The 22,369-nt window shown below is 39.5% G+C and overlaps 1 protein-coding gene across 1 annotated transcript in view; it reads right to left on the minus strand.

Annotated features, from left to right (window-relative positions):
* LOC109702713 (leucine-rich repeats and immunoglobulin-like domains protein 2) overlaps positions 1-22,369 on the minus strand; it is a 176,055-nt gene that overhangs the window by 2,240 nt on the left and 151,446 nt on the right. The window lies entirely within an intron of this gene.

The following is a 22,369-nucleotide window of genomic DNA, read 5'->3' on the forward strand; positions in this document are numbered from 1 at the left end:
TGTAGAATTAAATTATCCCTTTGTCACTTTTTATCAAAAATGGTAAGAGAAAGAGAGTGCATGAGTGATGGTGAGATAGAAATAGAAACAGATACAAAGAGAGAGAGTTTTCATACCCCATAACACTCTTGCATATTAACCAGAGATTTATTTTTACAGATAATAAAAGGTAGGATAGACTAGTGCACGTGGTGTAAGTTAAAGCCAATTTATTTTAAAAACTTCTGTGTTTATAGTATGCACTCAGTTCACTGGATATTTATTAGTTTTATAGAAAATTGCTAATTTATTCCAATCTTTTTAATTGAAATTCCAATTTTAGTGTATTACTTTAGTTTTTGAAGAATATATTCTTAGATTTTTTAATAAGTTAAAATTCATATTTATTATAAAACCAGAGTGATTAAGGAGCACAGAAATCTGCTTTTAATGACTTTTTGAAACTTTAATCTACTGAAGAAGAAATTCCAAATAATTTATATTTACTAAGATTTTTAAACTTATTGGAACATTTTAGTAGTGTGAGGTATAAAATGCAAAAAATGACTGTGGTTTTAAAGTGTTAAAATAAGATTATTTTAATAACTTCTCCAACCAAATTAACTAATTGAAAATACCTACATATTGGTAGTAGATTTTTAGCTAAAAGTAATTAAAACCTTATCACTGGCTCAATTTAGGAATTGTGTGGCAGTGTACACATGCTCCAAGGACTGGCTTATGGCACAAGTGGGAGATGAGGCTGTGAGTTCTAACCCAATACCTAACCCCCAAAAAGCTCATGGTATCAATATCAATGGATCATCAGAGTTTTTGTAGCTATACTACATCAGGCACTCTATTTCCTCAAACAGTATATTTTTCCCAAAACTTAAAGCAGTACTTTTATCTCTTTTATATACAGATTATGGTTAACTATTGGACCTCTAATCAATGTCATTAAAGTATATTTGGAAAAGTTTACACCATTTTTTAAGTTTAAGTTTAACCCCATGGTGTTGATTCTTAAATTCTTTCTCAGAGCCGATTTCTCCCTTGATTTTAGCAGCAGAAATGAGGTCAAAATGACTGAACTAAATATCATATCATTTCACAATGGAAAATAAGTTTGGAGTTACCAGAATCTGCCATCAATATTGAATATTTTTGGCCTTTCAGAGAGATCATGTTCTCTTCCTCTCACACAACAATGGGCAATGAATTGATCCCACAGTTACACAGAAATGCTGGATACTAAATAAGACACCCAAAACTTTTAAAGCCAAATTTTTATGGAATTTTTCACACCCAGTCATGATTTACAAAATCTCTATCAACACCCTGTGCTCTATGAAAGGAATCAGAAGTGAGTACTGCATGGCCACAGCATCTGTAGTGTCACTAAACAAAGTGACTTAGTGCCCATAATTAGCTTTCAATTTCTGTACAAGAAATTAGCACAAGCCAAGTCGATTAAAACATCTATTTATTTTCTAGCAGTTCCTTACATCAGAAGTTAGGTGAGTTTGACTGCGTAGTTTGCTTAGGTCCTCTAAGAGATAGCATAGATAAATGGTACCTCATAAAACTAAAAAGTGTCTGCTCAACAAAAGAAATGGTCTCTAAACTGAACAGAACACTTACAGAGGGGGAGAAAATATTTGCCAGCTGTAGCAGAGGACTGATAACTAGAATATATAGGGAACTTTAAAAACTAAATTCTCCCAAAACTAATGAACCAATAAAGAAATGGGCAAGTGAACTAAACAGAAATTTTTCAAAAGAAGAAACTCAAATGGCAAAAAAACACATGAACAAATGCTCACCATCTCTAGCAATAAAGGAAATGCAAATTAAAACCACACTAAGATTCCACCTCACCCCTGTAAGAATAGCCATCATTAGCAACACCACCAACAACAGGTGTTGGCAAGGATGTGGGGGAAAAAGGAACCCTCTTATGCTGCTGGTGGGAATGTAAACTAGTACAACCACTGTGGAAAAAAATTTGGAGGCTACTTAAAAAACTAAACATTGATCTATCATATGATCCAGCAATACCACTCTTGGGGCTATACCCAAAAGACTGTGACACAGGTTACTCCAGAGGCACCTGCACACACATGTTTGTTGCAGCACTATTCACAATAGCCAAGTTATGGAAACAGCCAAGATGCCCCACTACTGATGAATGGATCAAGAAAATGTGGTATTTATACACAATGGAATTTTATGCAGCCATGAAGAAGAATGAAATGTTATCATTCGCTGGTAAATGGATGGAATTGGAGAACATCATTCTGAGTGAGGTTAGCCTGGCCCAAAAGACCAAAAATCATATGTTCTCCCTCATATGCAGACATTCGATCAAGGGCAAACACAACAAGGGGATTGGACTTTGATCACATGATAAAGCGAGAGCACACAAGGGAGGTATGAGGATAGGTGAGACACCTAAAAACCTAGATAGCATTTGTTGCCCTCAACGCAGAGAAACTAAAGCAGATACCTTAAAACAACTGAAGCCAATAGGAGAACGGGACCAGGAAGTAGAGAAAAGGTTAGATCAAGAAGAATTAACCTAGCAGGTAACAAACATGCACAGGAAATCAGTGCGAGTCAAATACCTGTATAGCTATCCTTATCTCAAGTAGCAAAAACCCTTGATCCTTCCTATTATTGCTTATACTCTTTCTTCAACAAAATTAGAGATAAGGGCAAAATAGTTTCTGCCCCATTTTGAGGGGGATGGAGGGAGAGAGAGGGGTCAGGGGGGAATGGAGGGGGTGGGGTAGCGGGGAGAAATGACCCAAACATTGTATGCACATATGAAAAAAAAGACAACATAATTTATTTTTGCCTTTGCACAGAGGAATCCCAGTTATTACATTTCTAATTACATTATAATTCTAATTAGATAAAAATATAGAAAGGTCTTTGATCTGAGGTCTTACCTCAGTAGGTAGAAGAGAACACTTTCCTAGCAAATGTGAGACCCAGAGTTAAGCCTCCAGTACTGGGTAGGGAGATATTTGAATTATGGTAGTTCTCATAAAATTAGATTACAGATTATTCAAGTGTACATTTCTTTGTTTCATGTGTTTCTTTATTTTTCTTTGACATTTTTGGTTAATAGATGGATTAATGGAGACATTTTCTCCACAAGTTCATGCTTTTAAGACTAATGAGAGTTAATTTTATTTACCTTGGAGGTGTGGGAGGAGCAGCAGCTGAGAAGTAGGAGATCAGGGCTGGATCCAGCTGGTTGGGAATCATATACTCTAGTGAGATAAGGGACCCTCAGGAAGGTAGGGGTGGGCAGTGGAAAGGGGACTGTGTGGAGGACTGGAAGCGGGATACCCTGCATGTGATTTTTAAAACGTGGAAGTATGGGACATGGCTGTGAGGAGTCAGGAAAGGGACTGTAAAGTGATGCAGTCACCTGCTGACCACCTCCTGAGGCCCAAGGCCCCCTGGTCAGGGGTCTACATTGTAGGAGGACCAAGGCAGTGGCCAGAGAGCATCCTCTTAGGAGCCTCAGGTAACTAGAACTCTGTGAAGGATGCCATGAGCCATTGCCTTGAAAGCTCTGCACATGCACCTAGGGAGACCTGCCCCACCCCCACCCTCAGTGGGTGGGTGGGGTTGGGGCAGGGGCTGCACCTGCTCTCATTGTGACCCTGCCCAGCCCTCACAAACCCTTTCTCCTGCATCTTACTCACCCACCAATGGCGTGCGAGGATTCAGGCCACGCCCACATTCTACATTCCATGCTGCCTAGCATCCCCTGCATCTGCCTCTTCTGGCTCACACCGCTGCGAGCTGTTGGAGTAGAGGACGCGGTGCTGGCTAGAGGCGGAGGAACGTGGTGCGCTGAGTGTTTCTAGTGATTGTGGTGTGTGTGTGTGGGGGGGGGGACAAGACTGTTTCTGTGTGTGGGAGTTGATTGTGGTGTGTGTGGGAGTTGATTGTGGCGTGTGTGGGAGGAAGATTGGGGTGTGTGGACGATTGAGGTGTGTGTGGAAGGAAGATTGGGGTTTTGTGGTGGAGATGAAAGATCGTGGTGTGTGAAGACCGTGTTGTGTGTTAGAGGAAGATTGGTGTGAATATTCAGAAACATCGTGATAAGAGGTGGAGGAGGATTGTGGAGAGTGGTAGAGAGATCGTGATAAGAGGTGGAGGAAGACTGTCGATTGTGGTAGAGATATATCGTGATAACTGGTGGAGGAAGACGGTTGTGTGTGGTGGACAAAGATCTTGAGTGTTTGAGAAAGAGCTGGTAGATTGTGTGGTCATGTGGACCCGCCACCTTCCTCCTCCTAGACCAGCTATTTCTTAAGAAGTCAGACTTCAGAAACTGGCCTCGGCCAAGAAAATGCTGAGAGCCTTCCAGCTCAGGAACAACCTTAGTGTGCCTGAAGGGGGAAAGAAAAAGCAAAAGATAAAAAATGGTAACCCTGAGCTCCCCACTATTTGTGAGGATGTGCCCCCAAACCTCAGTGCTCCTGCACCAACAGCTTGTGAGGGTGCATTACCTGCCAGTGTCCCTTCACCAGACACTGGCACCAATAGTAGCAAAAAGCTTGCATATGAGGATTTTCCCGTCATAAACTGGGAGGCCGTGGTCATATCCAGGAAGAATGATGTGGAGCGAGATGCCCTCGATGTGTGCAACAACAAAACCGAAGATCTGAAAGAGAAGAACTTGAAGAACTTGCAGCTGGAGAAGAAGCTTCAAATCCTCTTGGCAGAAAAAGAAGCCATGCAGCTGAGCAGGGAGGAGCTTGAGAAGAAGCTGGCGCTGTCCGAGGCCAGGCTGCTGGAGTCCTCCAGCCAGCTGCAGCAGACCTCAGCAGCCATGCGTATCCTGCAGGAAGAGAAGGAGCGCAGCACCCAAGAGGTTCTCCAACTGAAAAGCACCCTGGAGGAACTGAGGAGCCAGTTGGAAGAGCCATCACCTCCACAGCCCCCAGCCGGGCCCAGTGCAGCAGAGCAGCGACTGGAGGAGGAGGCTCGGCAGCTGAGAAAAGCACTAGAGTGCCTGGAGGGTCAGTTAGAGGCCCAAGTGAGGGAGAATGACAGGCTGAGTCACCTCAAAGAGGACCAGGAGCAGCAGCTCCTGGCACTGGAGCAGGCAACCAGAATCCCAGGCGAGCAGGCAGTGGATGGAAAGGAGGATATGAAGAGCATGGAGAACCAGGAGACCTTGACTGACCTGAGCGCGGTGCTGAAGGAGCAGCTGGCCCAGCTTCAGCATGACAATATGAAGTTGACCTCCGCCCTGCTGGAGGAGCAGAATGTGAAGAAGAAGCTAGTGCAGAAGCTGGGCCAGCTGCAAGAAAACCTAGACGACCTCAAGGTTATCATGGAGGTGAATAGCCAGGAGGTTCCCAGCTGGCAGGAGGAGGGAGTCCAGTGCCTGTGCCACCAGCAGGAAGACATGGTGGCCCATCGAGATCAGGTGGCTGCCAACCAGAAGTCAACTGGCGAGACAGAGGCACCAAAAGACTGCCTCCTGGAGGTGATGGTAGAAGACCTAGAGCCTCAAGGGGTACCAGTGGGGGCAATTGGAGAATGCATTGCCCTCAATGCACTGCTGAAGAAGATTGAAGACAAGAAGGCAGAGACCATCTGCACACTGCCCAGACACAATGTGGAATTAACCTGGGATCTTCAGGATCTGAAGTTCCAGCTTGACGACCAGTACAAAATGTGGCAAGGCAAGTTCTAGCAGTCACCCACAGCTGTGCTCAGGACCCCAGGACCCCAGGACCCCTCAAGGAATGTTTTTTGTTTTTTAAATTGTATTGTTCTTTTTAAAATCATATTACTGGTGTACTTGGTGTTCATTGTGACACTTACAAAATTCTTACAATGTTTCATAGTTGAATTCACCCCCTCCATAATTATCCTTTTATCCCCCCTCCCCCATTCCTGGAACAGTTTCAACAGGTCTCATTTTTCCATTTTCATACATAAGTACAAAATATTTCTACCATATTCATCTTCCTACACCCTTTCCATATATCTTCCCCCCTCCCACTAGTAACCCCCCCCAGGACCTGTTTTATCTTCCTGTTATCTGTTTTTGAAAAAAGACACTTTTGTTTGATTAATAGCTTTACAGGGAGTTTTGCTGTGACATTTCTATGTATATGTGTGTTAAAGTCCAAACTGGTTCATCTCCTCTATTTTTCTCTTTCTACCTTAGACCCCTCCTTATGGTGATTTCAAGAGGTTTAGAAATTCTATATTTATTCTTGTAAAGAAAGTACATCAGCCATATTCACCTTCTTAACTTCCTTCTATTACTCTCCCTGTCCCCTTAGCGTGACCTGTTTTTATAATATTGCTTGTATTTGTATTGGGTCTGTTTTCCACACGAGAGAAAAACGTGGCCTTTGGCTTTCTGAACCTGGCTAATTTCATTTTTGATGATGTTTTCCAGTTCCCCAGGATGAACATAAAGTTGTCTGTGATGAGGGAGAGTTTGAAGATGTCAGCCTCACTGATGACGTGCATTTTGAGGAACGAGACGTTGGAGCAACTTCGCCACTGCAAATGCAGCAGAACCTGCACGTGTGGTACAACATCTCAAACCAGCAGGAGTGTGTATAATTGAAGGATGACCTCTACCTCCCCGTTTTTTACAGGGGTGATAGAAATGGTCAAGTGACCGTTATGTGTGTTTAAAGTGGGGCCGGGGCTCTGCCCCACCTGTGTCCCTGCCACCCTGTCCCTGCCACTCCTTTCCCAATCACCCCTTTGTATTAAGATTAGACCCATTTAAAAAGGGGCACAAAAACATGCAAAGACATTGCTGTCTTTGTAAGTTGAGAAAATACAAGAAAATGTAACAAACAGCAATATTTTATTAAAGTTGAAAACTTGATTAAAATTTGATGTACTCTTTTCTTTCCACCAATCATCCAAAATGGTCCAGCCAACCACCATGGTGATGAAGGGAGGTATCATTAGATGCATGTGTGATGTGAATCTATCACTAAGGAAGAATGTTTCTGTTCTACTTGTAACACACAAACTACACCTAGGATGCCCACACAATTGATCATTCACTAACCTTATATTTTTATATAACTGCAAGTATTATTTGAGTACTTAATATAAATCAAACTTTTCTTCCTAACAATATTTGAGAGGAAGAGATATTAATAGATTAGAGTTTTAGATATACCTGACTCTCTAAGCCTGAAAGATCACTTTGATGTGCAATACCCTGGGTTCATCCCCCAGTGCCACAAAACCAAAACCAAAGGGAGATAGGCCAGGACTGAGCCCTGCAGTTGGACCTGCTCTTGTGTCCCAGGCTGTCTTTGAAAAGCCCAGTAGGTTCATCCGTCAGTGAATTCTTCCCAGCGCTCCCACAGTCACCTGTGTTATCCAACTTCCAGGAAGGCTGAGGGGGCTGCTTCTGAGCTAAAATTCCTTAGCTTTTTTTAAAATGGAAAATGGGAAGGACAATCTAAAAGCTAAGAAATGGCTTTCAGCCTGATTGGGAATGAAGTTGGGCTTTATCAGTCTTTTTTTCCTAGACTACTGAATGAAAATAAATGATCTGGTTCCTCCACCCCAGCCTTAGCAACCCCAGGCATTCTCAATTACACTCATTTCTATCAGACATTTTGGGTGGGGTGAGCTAAAGTATCCTACAATAATTTTTAACAGTATCCACCACTTTGAGTTTGGGTGAGTTCTGATTTAGGCAAAATAGAAATGTGCATTTTTATCAGCCATCTGCTAGCCCCCAAATAGGTTAGAACAGACATACACAGCAACTTGTGAGTAAGTTGTGATTTGTGAATAATCACAAATTTGTGAGTAAGTTGTACTTTGCTCCCTCCAGAATATGTGACCAGGGTCTCACACTTAGAGGACATCTTCTAATGATGCTTTTCAGCTGGGGAGAATACAGGGCACAGGCATATAAAATGTCACAAAATTTTATTTAAATTTAAAGGTATCTTTCTCTTGATTTTCATAGTTGCTAGAAGCATTTATATATGTTCTAGGCTCTGAAAAATTGGTTGTAAAAGTTGTTGCTGGATTTTTGAAGCTCCTATGGGAAAGAGGAGCTTAGAGATGTCTATTATACCATTTTGTTGGTGTCACTGCAGAAAATATTTGCTGAACATAATAAAGGAGGTAGTAATGGAGGAAAATAATAAGCAAAATGACACACAAGACATACAGAAATCAAACAGCAAACTAACACATAAATCTAATATCACTAATGTGTTATATGTAGTGTTTATACATTCCAATTAAAAGAAAGTAATGAGAAAATTATCAGATCCATGCTGGGGGCACATGTACCTCAGTGTGGAGTGCTAGCCTATCTTGTGTCAGGGTCTGGGTTCCATCCCAGGACTGCAAAAGAACAACCAAAACCCTAGAAAGCCAAAAGAAAAAAAGAAAATGAGTAGATTAGAAATGATGCAATATGTGTGTACTTACTTTCGAGTTACTGGTAATACCACAATGCAAATGGAAAATATTTTCATTGAATGATAATGAAAATGCTACATATTAAAATATTCAGGATGCAGCAGAAACAGTTCTTAGAGTAAAATGTTCAAACTCAAATACTTTCATTAGAAATTAAGAAAAACTGAAAGTCATCTTAAAATCCATCTCAAGAAGTTACAGGGAAAAGGAAAATCTCAAGAAAAGTAGAAAGGAAAAAATGAGAAAGGTAAAAAAGAAATGATGAATAAAAGAGAAATTCTGGAGAACCAGCAAATGCAAAGTCTGGCTCTTTGATAAGATTGCTGAAGTTAGCAAATCACTATCAATTTTTATCAAGTTAAAAAAGAAAAGGATGAGTAATATAACGGATAAAAAAGCATGAAATTCTGGCAGTAAAAGCATAGAATCTTTGAGTAGTCGAACTTTAAAGGATTTTTAGAATACGTTGCTCTTCAAGAGTCGTGCATTCATGAGGATAGGTAAGACACCTAAAAAAATTAGTTAGCATTTGTTGCCCTCGACGCAGAGACACTAAAGCAGATACCTTAAAAGCAACTGAGACGAATAAGACAAGGGGAAAAAAAAAAAGAGTCGTGCATTCATTCATTCATTCATTCAGTGAATATAAATGCTGGAGAAACAGAAATGAATCATCTTTGGGACGACTCTTCTCATCTTCCTTGCAAGCAAGCATGGCTGTGTGGAAAAGGTCTCTGTGATCAAAGTAAGGAGTGCCGCCTCTGGGCCTGGCCAGTGAAATCCTCCCACACATCTCACTTCAAGTTCATTCCCCTCTTCCACCAGCTGCATGCAGAAGGGGAGGCTCTTGAGGACAGCAGAGCCACAGGAGAGAAAGAACCAGGGTCTCCCAACAACTGCAAGGTGGAAAACCACCCACCACACTCAACCCCTGCCGAGCAATCCAAAGGAAGATCATTGTTGATAGCGAGGAGGCGTTTATAAATAACAGAGAAGTTACAGGGTGTTTGGGGGATTTTGTTTGAGAGAGGATGCTACTATGTAGCCCAGGCTGGCCTTGAACTCTTGGTTCTCCTACCTCAGGCCCTCAGTGCTGGGATTTCAGGTACGCACTACCACGCCCGCCCATGCTTTTCCTCTTTTAAAGGCAGTAAGAGAAAATAAGGTCATTATCAGTAGTAGAATCAATCTTGAAAAAGAAAATGAAAACCATTCCGTGAGGCTAAAGGAAAGAAAGGAGCGTGGGTATAAATGCAGGTAAGATTAGAGTTCACGTGTTAAATATACTGAGCTTACTAACTGCATTAAGCAGTTACCAATTTTAAGCATCTTCTATTAATTTGCTCATTAATCATCCTAATGATCCCGGGAGGTGACACCGTTTTTGTCCCTACCTTGCAGCAGAGGCAAGTGAGAGCACCAGAAATCTGAAGGTGCTTGCGCCTGTTCACAAGGGCGCAGAAGAAGCTGCAGAAGGCCGCTCTTTTGGCTGGGTTTGTCTTGTTCTAACCCCAGAGAGGCCTGACCCGCTAACGGCCTGGACGGGTTCGTCTCCCTGCCAGGCGCCCCCAGCCCCGAACTCCCCCGCCCTGAGCCCCACCTTCTGCTTCCCGCTTCCGCCCCGCCGTGCAATGCCGGCCGCGGCCGCTAGGGGCGCCTGGGTCCCGCGGCGGCGATGGCGGCGAGCAGCGCACGGAGAGGGCGCGGGCTCCGGGACGAGCTGCAGCGCCACCGCTCCCCGGGGGCGGCCGGGTCAGCCCTGCAGCCGCCGCCGCTCCAGCCCGAGCTGCCGGGAGAGGCGGCGGTGGTGACCCCGCTCCCGGCCGCCGCCGCGCGCGGTTCGCGTCCCGGTCACGGTGCTGGGGGGATCGGGGCTCAGCGGATCTGAGGCTTGTGCGCTGGCTGTCACGATGATGAAGTTCAAGTTCAAGGTGGACGTCGAGTTGGAGCAGCTCCCCATGCCCTTCCTCCATGGGGTCCTCTTCTGCAAGATGCGGCTGCTGGACGGCGGCAGCTTCACCGCCGAGTCCTCCACATTTGTATGTTTGTATTCTCAAAGTAATATTTAAAATGTATAAATATCGTCACTGTTTATTATATTGTTACTAATGAGGTTCTCTGAATTTTTCAAAATCTTGCTGGTGATGAGTACCACTGTGTTTGACATAGTCAAGAACTAATGGAGTGACCTTCTGCGACTAACTAGTTCACAAGAAGTACTGATAAGACTTGTAACATTTTATAATCGAGGTACATGCTGGTGATATTATACAATTACAGAGTTTCCTGTTATGCAGTATTGTGGGATTTTAGTGTCCTTTAATGGAAGTATTTCACAATTTCAAGGATGAATATTTCTCTTTACATAAAGAGCAATATCATGGCTTGTTCCCGCTATCTTGCTATAACTTATGCAAATATGTCTTGAGCAGCTGATTTGGCCCACACTTTTTAGGAACATGCCTATCTCATGAGAGTTTATGAATTATATTTAGTTTTCTTCTAGAGTAATGAAAGCTGTTACGTGGTAAACAGCCCGAAGAAACTCTAGTATGAGAGGTAGGGACTTTTAAAATTTTTCCATCACAAAGCAGCCCTGGAGAAAAAGAATTGAAGACAGAAGTATGTCTTCAGAAGAAATTTCTAGAGCAGTTAAGAGAAAACAGGACCAACAACACAAGTGCTTTCACTTTAAGAAAAACACACATATGGCATCTTTAATAACTGGGAAGAATGGAGAATTTATGGGGAGATATAGATAAACTTGGAGATTTGATGTGGGAAGTAAAGGAAATTATCCAAAAGTTTCTATTTACTCTACATTACAGGAATAATGGCAATGGAGTCAGAATGAGAAAGGGACATTGAAACATTAAAGAGTTGAAAAAATGGGTCAGGTGTTGGTGGCTTACTTCTGTAATCCTAGTTGCTTAGGATGCAGAGGTCATGAGGATTGAGATTTAAAGTCAGCTCAAGCAAATAGCTCAGGAGACTCTACCTCAAAACAAAACAAAATAAAACAACTCAATATGAAACACTGCTGGTGGAATGCTCAAGTGGTAGAGCACGTACCTAGCAAGTGTAAAACCCTGAGTTGAAATTCCAGTATCCTGAAAAAAAAATGGGACTGAGTGTGAAACTATCTTTTGAATTAGTAAAGACAAAACAAATCAAGAGTACTAAGAAATAAGGAAAGATTGACATTTTAGGGAATGCAAGATACCTGCTTGAATTTTCCTTTAGAAATACAAAGTAAGACCAAATGACATTCTTGCATTTTTCTCCAGCTTCTTGGAACCTCCAGAAAAGATGGGTACCAGCAGGGTTGCAAGTATAGCAAAGGGAGACAAAAAGGTTTAGCAGTGTGAACACAGAGGTAATTGTAACAATAGCTTTCCTAAATGATTTATAAATTTTGAGCAAATAGTCACCTAATGTGAAAATGTTTATTTGGCAAATAAATTTAAATAGCTTGTTTGACGTAAGTTGTTAGTGATAGATATGGTGGTCAAGTTCTATATCTCAAAAGTGATCTAAAAGGAAGGGTAAATGACTTTCTTTACCTTTATTATCTGGTTTCATGGTTACCTAGCTGAAGCAATGGATCCATCATTCTCTGTCCTGTTATTAGCATTCAAAAAACAAGATGGAATATTTCTTCATAAAATATAACCCTTAGTTGACAATTACTTTGAGACTTGGCAAAAAAAAATTCTTTCTTACCTTGAGTATCCTAAAATAGTCACAGTCACCTCATTTATTTAGATATACATCCTGAAACAACCACTTTTTTTTTTGTTTTGGTACTGGGGTTTGAACAAAGGGCCTACACCTGCGTCACTTTACCAACCCATTTTTGTGATGGAGTTTTTCAAGGTAGGGTCTCATGATCTATTTGCCAGGGTCAGCTTCAAATCGTGATCCCCTGATCTCTGCTTCCTGAGATAGAATTACAGGTGTGAGCCATACAACCACTGTTACTATAAATTCACTGTTTCTCAAAGGAGCTTTCTGAACATAATATAAGCAACTTAACTTTCAGGATTCCAGACACATTTAACATGTTTTTATTCCTGGGTGACACAATTATGAAGTTTTTGAAATCTTGACAGTTTTGAATCTTGACAGTCATCCACATTTAATCTTTTTCTTCCTGAAATAATAGTGTATTTTCCTTTTGGACTTTCCTGAAATCAAAGATGTCAAGATCAATATTGTCAAATACATAACTTCATTCTCTGAGGCCAAATAATTTGTCTATTTGGGAAATATGCAAGCCAATATTATATTCATTAATTTCTCAAAGAAAGAAAATGAAGCTTTCTAAGATCAAATTCTTTCATAATATTTACCACAGCTGTCTCTTTGTGGTATTGATGTCTCCTGGCTTGCACTTCTCTGCCAGTTTTACATTCACTCACAAACAAATCAATGAGTTTCTGTCTAAGAAGTCCTCAAAATGCCCACAAAGCAGGCAATTTCTTTTGTAAATTTTATTTGTCATCATAAAAAAATTGACCTGACTTCAAACTCTGTTACAAAGCAATAGCAATAAAACAGCATGGCACTGGCACAAAAACAGACATGAAGACCAGTGGAACAGAATAGAGGACCCAGATATGAAGCCACACAACTATACCCACCTTATTTTTGACAAAGGGGCCAAAAATATACGACAAAGAAAAACCAGCCTCTTCAACAAATGCTGGTGGGAGAAGTGGTTATCCATCTGCAAGAAACTAAAACTAGATCCATGTCTATCACTCTGTACTAGTATCAACTCAAAATGGATCAAGGACCTTAATATCAGACCCAAAACTCTGAAGTTAGTAGAGGAAGGAACAGAAAACACTCTGGAACTAATAGGTATAGGCAAGGACTTCCTCAGTAGAACCCCAGCAGCTAAGAAACTTAGACAAAGGATGGACAAATGGGACTTCATAAAATTAAAAAGCTTCTGCACAACAAAAGAAATGTTCTGTAAACTGAAGAGACCACCCACAGAGTGGGAAAAAATATTTGCCAATTATACATCAGACAAAGGACTGGTAACAAGAATATACAGGGAACTTAAGAAACTAAACTCTCCCAAAATCAATGACCCAATAAAGAAATAGGCAACTGAACTAAGCAGAACTTTCTCAAAAGAGGAAATTCAAGTGGCCAAAAAATATATGAAAAAATGCTCACCATCTCTAGCCGTAAAGCAAATGCAAATCAAAACCACACTAAGATTCCACCTCATCCCTGTTAGAATCGCCATCATCAAAAACACCACCACCAACAGGTGTTGGTGAAGATGTGAGGAAAAAGGAACCCTGGTCCACTGCTGGTGGGAATGCAAGCTGGTGCAACCACTTTGGAAAAAAATGTGAAGGCTTCTTAAAAATCTAAACATAGACCTGCCATATGATCCAACAATCCCACTCCTGGTGATATACCCAAAGGAATGCAACTCAGGTTACTCCAGAGGCACCTGCACACCCATGTATATTGCAGCACTATTCACAATAGCCAAGTTATGGAAACAACCAAGATGCCCCACTACTAATGAATGGATCAAGAAAATGTGGTATTTATACACAATGGAATTTTACTCAGCCATGAAGAAGAATGTAATCTTATCATTTGCAGGTAAATGGATGGAACTGGAGAACATCATTCTGAGCGAGGTAGCCAGACTCAGAAGACCAAAAATCGTATGTTCTCCCTCATATGTGGACTTTAGATCTAGGGCAAATATAGCAATGCTGTAGGACTTGGATTACATGACAAGGGGAGAACATATACGGGAGGTACGGGGTTAAATAGAAAACACAAAACATGAAAGCATTTGATGTGCCCACTCCAGAGGAATTGATACAGAAACCTTAAAGCCACAGAGGTCAACATGAGAAGAGGATCAGGAACCAGTGTAAAGATCAGTTAGAGATAAATCAACCTGGGTTATAACACATTTGTACATGATAACAATGCTGGGAATCTCTCTAGCAAAAACACTATGTCTCTCTTATTCTCTTATTATTGCTTATTTCTACTCTTCAACAGAACTGAACAGAAGTGCAGAACAGGTTCTGCCTGAAAGGGAGGGGGGAGGGGAGAAAGGATGGGGGGTGGAGGCAGGAGGGAGAAATGCCCCAAACAATGTATATACATGTGAGTAAACGAATAATAAAAAATAATTAAAATAAAAAATTGAAATTATTTCTAGAGAATGAACAGGAAGTAGCCCTTCTTGAAAGTGTTGAATAGTTTTATAAACACAGCAAGTAGTCTGAATGTGAAAACAATTAGAATCCAATTGACTTGTGGTTTTCTAGGTAGCTTTCATAGAAGTTTACTCCATTTTTGCACTCTCCAGTTCCATCCACTTACCTGCAAATCACAAAATTTCATTTTTCTATATGGTTGAATAAAATTCCATTGTACATAAATACCACATTTTTTTCATCCATCAGTTGCAGGGCATCTTGACTGCTTCCACTGACTAGCTATTGTGAATATTGCTGCAATACACGCATGTGCAAGTGTCTTTACTGTAACCTGAGTTTATGAGCTCCCCATCCTAATAAGAGGTTAGTCCAATGGTGCTCTTTAAAAACCAAAGCAAACAAAAAGGAAAGAGGAAAAAGTCCACCTCAATTCAGTTTTTATTCCATTGGAAAAAAATTTTAATGTAATTTTACTAAGGTATAACTATTTAATTTGATTTTTTGAGAGATTTTAAAGACATACAAATTCAAGACTGCATTATTGTTGTATATATTAGTTAAAATGAATATACTATAAATAATCTTTTCACTTTTTATATCCTTGTAATAGCCTGTTTACATTTTCTGTTTTTTTAAATCTCAGTCCATTTAAGTATTTTTATGCAATTTCATCCACTATTCAGACAAGCATATTTGATATTTTATAACATGGAATTGATTTAAGTTACTAAACTTGAACTGTCATTTACTTACTAAACACAAGGTCAAAATTGTATTGTGTCCTCTTAGTTTACGACAGATTCCATCAGCTTTTCTAGATGATGATTGATCTCCATCCTCTACCTACTATGTAGATTGTCAGATATGTAGTTTTATTAGGATTGACCTGTCAACCATGAGATGTTGTCAGCCACAATCCTGGAAATTAAAAATAGTTTACATTTTTCCAGAGTTCTAACATTTGCTCAGGCAAATCTTCTAAAATATATGCTCCTTTATAAACTTTTCTGCAATGACCATTTATTTTAGTTCAAGGCCAACTACCTCAAATTAAGATAAATATTTATTTTGTATTATATTTGTCAAATGAATATATCTGTGGTTAGATATAAAAAGACTTCACTTAGAATATAAGGTGTTTTATATCACTGTGAGTAACTCATTCTATGTGACAACATTTCCATGGTGAGAACAATTACTCCCATAGGCTAGGATATATGGTTTTACCACTTTCTCCTATTAGAAGTGATTTAAAACTTTCTAGAAATCATTGTTTGTGTTTGGTGGAATCTTTCCTCATTCTTATGTATTCAGTCTTAAATTGCATCACTTTACTTCTAAGGTAGTTACTTAAAATATACAAGATTATCACATGTAAATAGAAATGTTAGATGTTGTGAATTCAAAAAAATTAAAATTGATAAGTGTAGCACAATTTCTGCTTATGATCTCATAATTTTAAAATATTTTCCTAATGCTTCTTAAATTCTCTCTGGCAAGCATTGACCTTCAAAATGTTTGTCCCGTGTTACAAACAGCTTCAAATAAGGGTGTTTTTCTAGCCAAAATTCTATACCCACAGCACTAAGTTCAAACCCCAGTCCCACCAAAAAATGAAAAAAAAGTGCATATAGCCTAAATTCTGAAGCTCACTGTCATTAATGTCTAATTCCTTTCTTTGCTGTCCCTTTTCCTTTGCTTTTATTTGTAATAACTGCAGTCAGTGTGGTGTTCACATTCTTCCTTAATCCCCAAGTGAGCATCATGCTAAGATATGTTACTAATGGTGTTTTTGTTTTTGTTTCAGATTCCCCATTTTTAATTTTTTTCTTTCTGTTGTCATTTGCTCACTTTACTTAGCACAAATAAAAAGAACGCCCCACTGAATTATGTCATTTGTGTCTAGGTATTAAGAACCTGTTTCATGGTGTTAAGATCTAGAAGACTGAAAAATGTAGGGCAACTTCAAAGAAGGCAAGTCTCTCTCTCTCTCTCTCTTTCTCCCTCCCCCTCCATACCCTGTTCAAAAAGCAGTGATTGAACTGCCAGAGTTGACTATGCCTTTATTCTCTGAAATACTCACATCTGATTTGAGGAATTTGGAATGAAATGCTCATGATACAGTCTTTGCCTGTTACAATTACTCCAGACTCTTGCTTTGTTACTTTTCACCACCTTCCTTCATCTTTACTCATTCACTTGCATTCTTGAGCTGACAGTTCTTCCCCCAGAGGTATCTTGAAGCTCTGTACCTCTTGGTATGACATTTAGTTTTGCCACAACCAGAAGCCCTTATTCTTTCAGCTAAGGAATTACCTCTTCTATTATGATATGTTATATTTGTACCTTAATTTACACTTTCTATATTTTACCTCTAATTCTATTATTGCTTTTAATATAACAATCATAATTAATTTGTTAGTCAAGTATTTATACTGTCGAAGGTAGAAACTGTATTTTATTAAGCAATTTACCAGAAATTAACAGACATTTTTATAAATAGGATGCCCAATAAATATTACTCAGTCATCAGCAACTGATTGACTAAATGTGTATAGGTGGTAGTTTCCAAAGGTATGTGGCCTGGAGGAAAAGAGTATTGCTTTTACAAGCAACCATCCTTCCTTCCCAAATGGAGTATTGCAAAGATAGTATCCTAAATGCTCCCAAGTTATGAAAATATGAATATATGAAAAATGAATATTTGAAAAGGTGTCACATATTAGGAAATAGGCTTTGTTAAAGTGGAATATGTAACCTTCTTAATAAACATTTATATTAAGAAAAACAAAAACTCCAAGAATACAAATCTTTGTGTTGGCTCTGTGTACCCGTTTTGAATATTTCACTGAGTCTGCTAGATTTTTCACCTCAACATTCCAGAGTCGATCTGCTTACATGATGCATTTATGTTCAGGAGCGTGAAAACTCATTTCAGGTAGCTCTGGGCCATCAAAGACCTCCTTAGTACTAAGTCAACCCTCCTCAGTTATCGGTCACAGAGGTGGAGCAACACTGAAATATGTGGATCCTCTCCAGGTTAAGAACAACTGTATTTTGAATACTCAGAAGATTTTCTAAGAAAAAAAAGGAAATGTCAGATTTCAGGATATTTCTTTCACAAAAAAATTATGGCAAATGTTCCCTGACAGAAAACACAGAAATAATTGGTTTATAAACAGCTCTACCTAATTTTCTCTCTGTGCAGCAAACTCCTGGTGCTTTGCCACAACTTAGCCAACTGTCATATGAACATGGAGAATACATCATCTGGGAGAAGAAATCATAACGTAGCCTTAAAGGAATTACATGGTTGTACAGGTATTTAGCTGTGAAACCTTTCTGTTTTGCTCTATTTTTCATACTGGATTCACTAAGGTTTGAATTTATATTGTCAATGCATCTCTAAAGTCAAAGGTATAATAATTTTCATAAAGTTATTTCTTCAAAAAGTTACACCAAGAAACTCAAAGACCATGACTCCAAATCACCTCTTAATTACTGATTTTGGTACCTCAGCATAATTTGATTAAAGTAAAAAGTTTCTTGTGTAAATGCAGTAATATTATTGGACATGGGTCACACGCTAAGGGGAGAACACATACAGGAGGAATAGGGAAAGGAAGGAACCCAAAACTTGAAAGCGTTTGATGTGCCCACTGCAGAGGAGCTAAAATAGTAATCTTAAACTGACAGAGGTCAATAGGGAAGGTGACCCAGAAGTAGTGAAGAGGTCTGGCAGAGATGAACCAATTCAGGTTGCAATACACATGTGCATGGGAGCAATGCTAGGAATCTGTCTGTATATCTATCCTTATCTCAACTAGCAAAAATGCTATGTCTTTCTTATTATTGCTTATGTCTTCTCTTCCCCAAAACTGGAAGAGAGGACAGAAAAGGCTCCGCCTGGAAGAGAGGGAGGAGGGGAGGGGGCCAAGGGCTGGTGGGGGGTGGGGAGGGAGAAATGACCCAAACAATGTATGCACATATGAATAAATAAACCAAAACAAGTTTCTTGTGTATTATAACGTGAATTAAGAATTAACCCTGTAACATAAAGAATGAATGGAAACTATATTGTTCAATTAATTCAAAAGTCTGCATTCCTGTGTGAAAATCAAAGAGCCCAACCAACACTTTAGCCACAATGACAGATATTATATTTTGGTATCAATGCTGGGAAGCTAAGTAAGTCAATTTATTGTGTAAAATGAAAATGGAATAATCAAGTTGAGTAATGAGGCAATAGTTCATCTTGGGCTGTTCTGTAAGCAGCACACTGCTCCTACTCTTTCCTCTTGCCAGCTGTCCAATTTATTTCCTTATATTAAAAAATGTGACTCAATGTGAAAATGATCCACGTTAGACAGAAAAATACAATGTGGGTGCTCAACACTTTTTTCTTAATAGTGTGACGCAGTGACCTTTTTTAGTAGATAGTTTTGAATATTTTAGCTTTGCGTAGTAAGATTATCAATACTGACATGATTTTCCAAACTTATTCAGAAGCATAAAGAAGGCAAATGCCTAAATCCTTGTTTTCAGGCATTTTGGAGAAACGCCACAAATGTACAAGATATTAAGCATATCCAATTGTTTTTGCTTCTTAAACACAAGTGTGACTGGATTGTGAGAGATATTTCATGTTTTTCAGCAATTAGTCAAAGTTTTTTGTAACATTTATATAATTATAATCTGAAAGAATAATTTGCATCTGCAAAACCCATTGCTTAAAGTTTCTACCCCTTCACTGTTGACAGTAATCCTGTTGCCTTGTCTTACTTTTTGTGTCACCATTTGCATAGGTTAAGGAGAAACATGTCTCTGTTTTACCTCCAATAAAGAAACTATTACCTTGTTATAAATTTTGACCAAGGAAAAAAGATAAAATGTGCAAAGATTTCTTTCTAAAATCCCTGTCCTGCATTCCCTGCAGTGGCTTCCAGACTGAAAGCTAATGGATCTCTCCCAGTTCCATCACCCAGCGTCCTCGCACTGGGGTCCAGGGCTCACTAGGTAGCTGAAGATTTCCACCTTCACTCAGAGCACCTGGACTGTGGGTGAACTCTCTGTCCTATTTGTGATTTGGGCATCTAGTAGGTGATAAAGAGCAAATTAAGTACAGTATCAAGTCCTATATCAGCATGTTCCAAATGTCTAATTTTTCTTCTGTTACACAAATTAAAATATAGTCCACTTCAGAGAAACTGAAGTAGCCTTGTTTTTAGGAGTCTTTAAGATACTTTATTCCCACTTATTTCCTCCCTGGTTGTCCTCAATTCTTTCCCCCCAAAGTCTCCAACAGTTTTCCTGAGGTCCAGCAAAGACTATGGAGAGCAAAAACCTGTGAGCAGAAGCCTTTTCTTAAGCTAAGCCTCATCTTTTGTAGCATTTTCCTACTTTTATTCTTGTGTGTTTTTCAGGAGGGATCACACAATTCAATTTGGAAGATTATCCTTTATTTTTCAGTCTTAAATAAAAATATTTTCTACAAGGTTTTCCTTGTCCCCTGTGAAAGTTTATAGTAACTTAGTGAATCTATATTATGATGGACATAATTTTCAAGTTAATAGACATTATTTTTGGTGTAGGATTAAGAAAAATAAGCAGAAATGACAGCATTTCTTAACAACTGTCCTCCCACCCCCCCACCACCATTTTCCTGTATTATTAACTTTGTACATTAGAGTAGTATATTTTTTAAACTGGTTGGTAATATTGATATGTTATTATTATCTAAAATCCATGGTTTAGTGTTTAATTTTTGCTGTACGGTCATGTGGTTTCTGCCAAATACATGGCGTCACGCGTCTACCACTACAGTATCCTCTGCATTGGTTTCCCTCCCCTGAACATAATCTGAGCTCCATCTCCTCATCCTTGGTCCTTTCCAGTGACAATCACTGAAATTTAAGATTCCATAGTTTTGCTGTGTCCAGAATGTCATGTCATGTAGCTGAAATCATTTTTTGTGGATGTTCTCAATCCAGAGCATGGAGTATTCTTCCATGACTGTTCAGAACTTGATCACTCATTTGTTTTCTTTGTTGAATAAGATAATATTTTACAGATGTATCATGGTTGATTTATCCATTTGCCTACTGGTTGCTTCCAGTTTTTGCCAGTTCGGAATATAACTGATCTGAACCTTCATATGCAGACTTTCTGTGGACATACGTTTTTAACTAACTTCACAAATATCTAGTAGTGTGACTGCTGTATCATTCAGTAAGATTGTGCTTAGCTTTTTAAGCAAATCTGCTCAAGATGAACTGAAGACTCAGCGGAAGACCCAAAATACAAAAGTACTGTAAGACACCACAGGGGAAATGCTCCAGAACATAGGATAGGAAAAGATCTTTTTGGATATAACCCAAAAAACTCAGGAAACAGAAGAAAAAAGTAGCCAAATGGCATTGTTTAAAAAACTAAAAAGTTACTGTGCACAGTAAAGAAAATAATACCCAGAGTGAAGACATGCCTACAAAATGGGTGAAAGTATTTACAAACTGTGCATCTGACAATGGATTGATACACCGAATGCATAATGAGTTCCAAAAACTCAATAGCAAAATAACAAAATCATAACAAAAACTACAAAAGAAAAGGAACAAGAAAAAGAACATTAAAAAAAACAACAAAGAATAGAGAAGAACAAAAAGAAGCCTGATTTTTACGAGTAAAAGGATCATTCATGACTTTTTACTGGTGACTGCCTTGGGTCCATCCCACAGATGAGGGACTTCCTTCTTTGAATCCTCATGTGGGCCAGTTTTAGTCTGGGTCAGGAGTGGACCAGCACAAGATAGCACTGGCAGTGGGAACTGCACAAGGGTCCTGAATACAATGAGATGGTAATGAGTGGGGATGAAACAGTAGGTCAACATGGACCCAGTCAGAGCTCTTAGAAGGCACTGGTCAAGTCCTTGCATCTCAGAATAAAGCACTGGACAGAACACAGATTGCAGAGCAGTAGCAAAGTTTTATAAAAAGGGAAAGGAAAGGAGAAGCACTGGAAAAGATAGAGCAGTGGGCTCTGGCCAGCACAGAGGACTGAATCTTTCTTCAAAGAAAAATCTGGGCAGTCTTTGAAAGAGGAGTAAGGCTGATTGACAGGTTTGATTGACAAGGTCTTGTCCTCAAACATGGGGTATTGTGGGCATGCACTTATGCTGATTCCCAGGTTCTTAATTGAATGTATGAGATGCATCCAATACTCACAGAGGGCTGTACCTGGGAGGTCACATTGAGGACAGATTTTTCCTTTACCCAGGATGCACTGTTTCCAGTCTGAACAGCAGAGAGACTCCCCTTTTGGGAAAATTTACTACTGCCACCCTGACCATAAAATGACCATTGGAGGAGAGGTCCACAGATGGTTTTGGGTGTGGAAAGGAGAAGTTTAGTATGGAATGACATTTTGCTGGGGAAGGTTGAGTCCCATAGACGCTTTTTTCTTTCCCTGTTGCTAGCCTGTCTCCACCATGGTGTTCTTTAAGGCTGAAACCAGTTTCACCATGTTTCATCCTAGATCTGGTTTCACACTGTAGCAAATATCTGGTTGTATTCAGGAATGGCCAAATAGGTCACTTTTCTCAGGGTTTGAGAAGGTGTCTGCCTGGTTCCTGTGTATATCAAAATGAAATGTCATTGCTGTGTGGAGGACACAACTTAATAGGCTCTTTTGTACATTTATAATTAAGAGTTTTTGT

This window comes from Castor canadensis, chromosome 12 (genome assembly GCF_047511655.1).
Source record: "Castor canadensis chromosome 12, mCasCan1.hap1v2, whole genome shotgun sequence".
In the NCBI taxonomy this organism is placed as follows: Eukaryota; Metazoa; Chordata; class Mammalia; order Rodentia; family Castoridae; genus Castor; species Castor canadensis.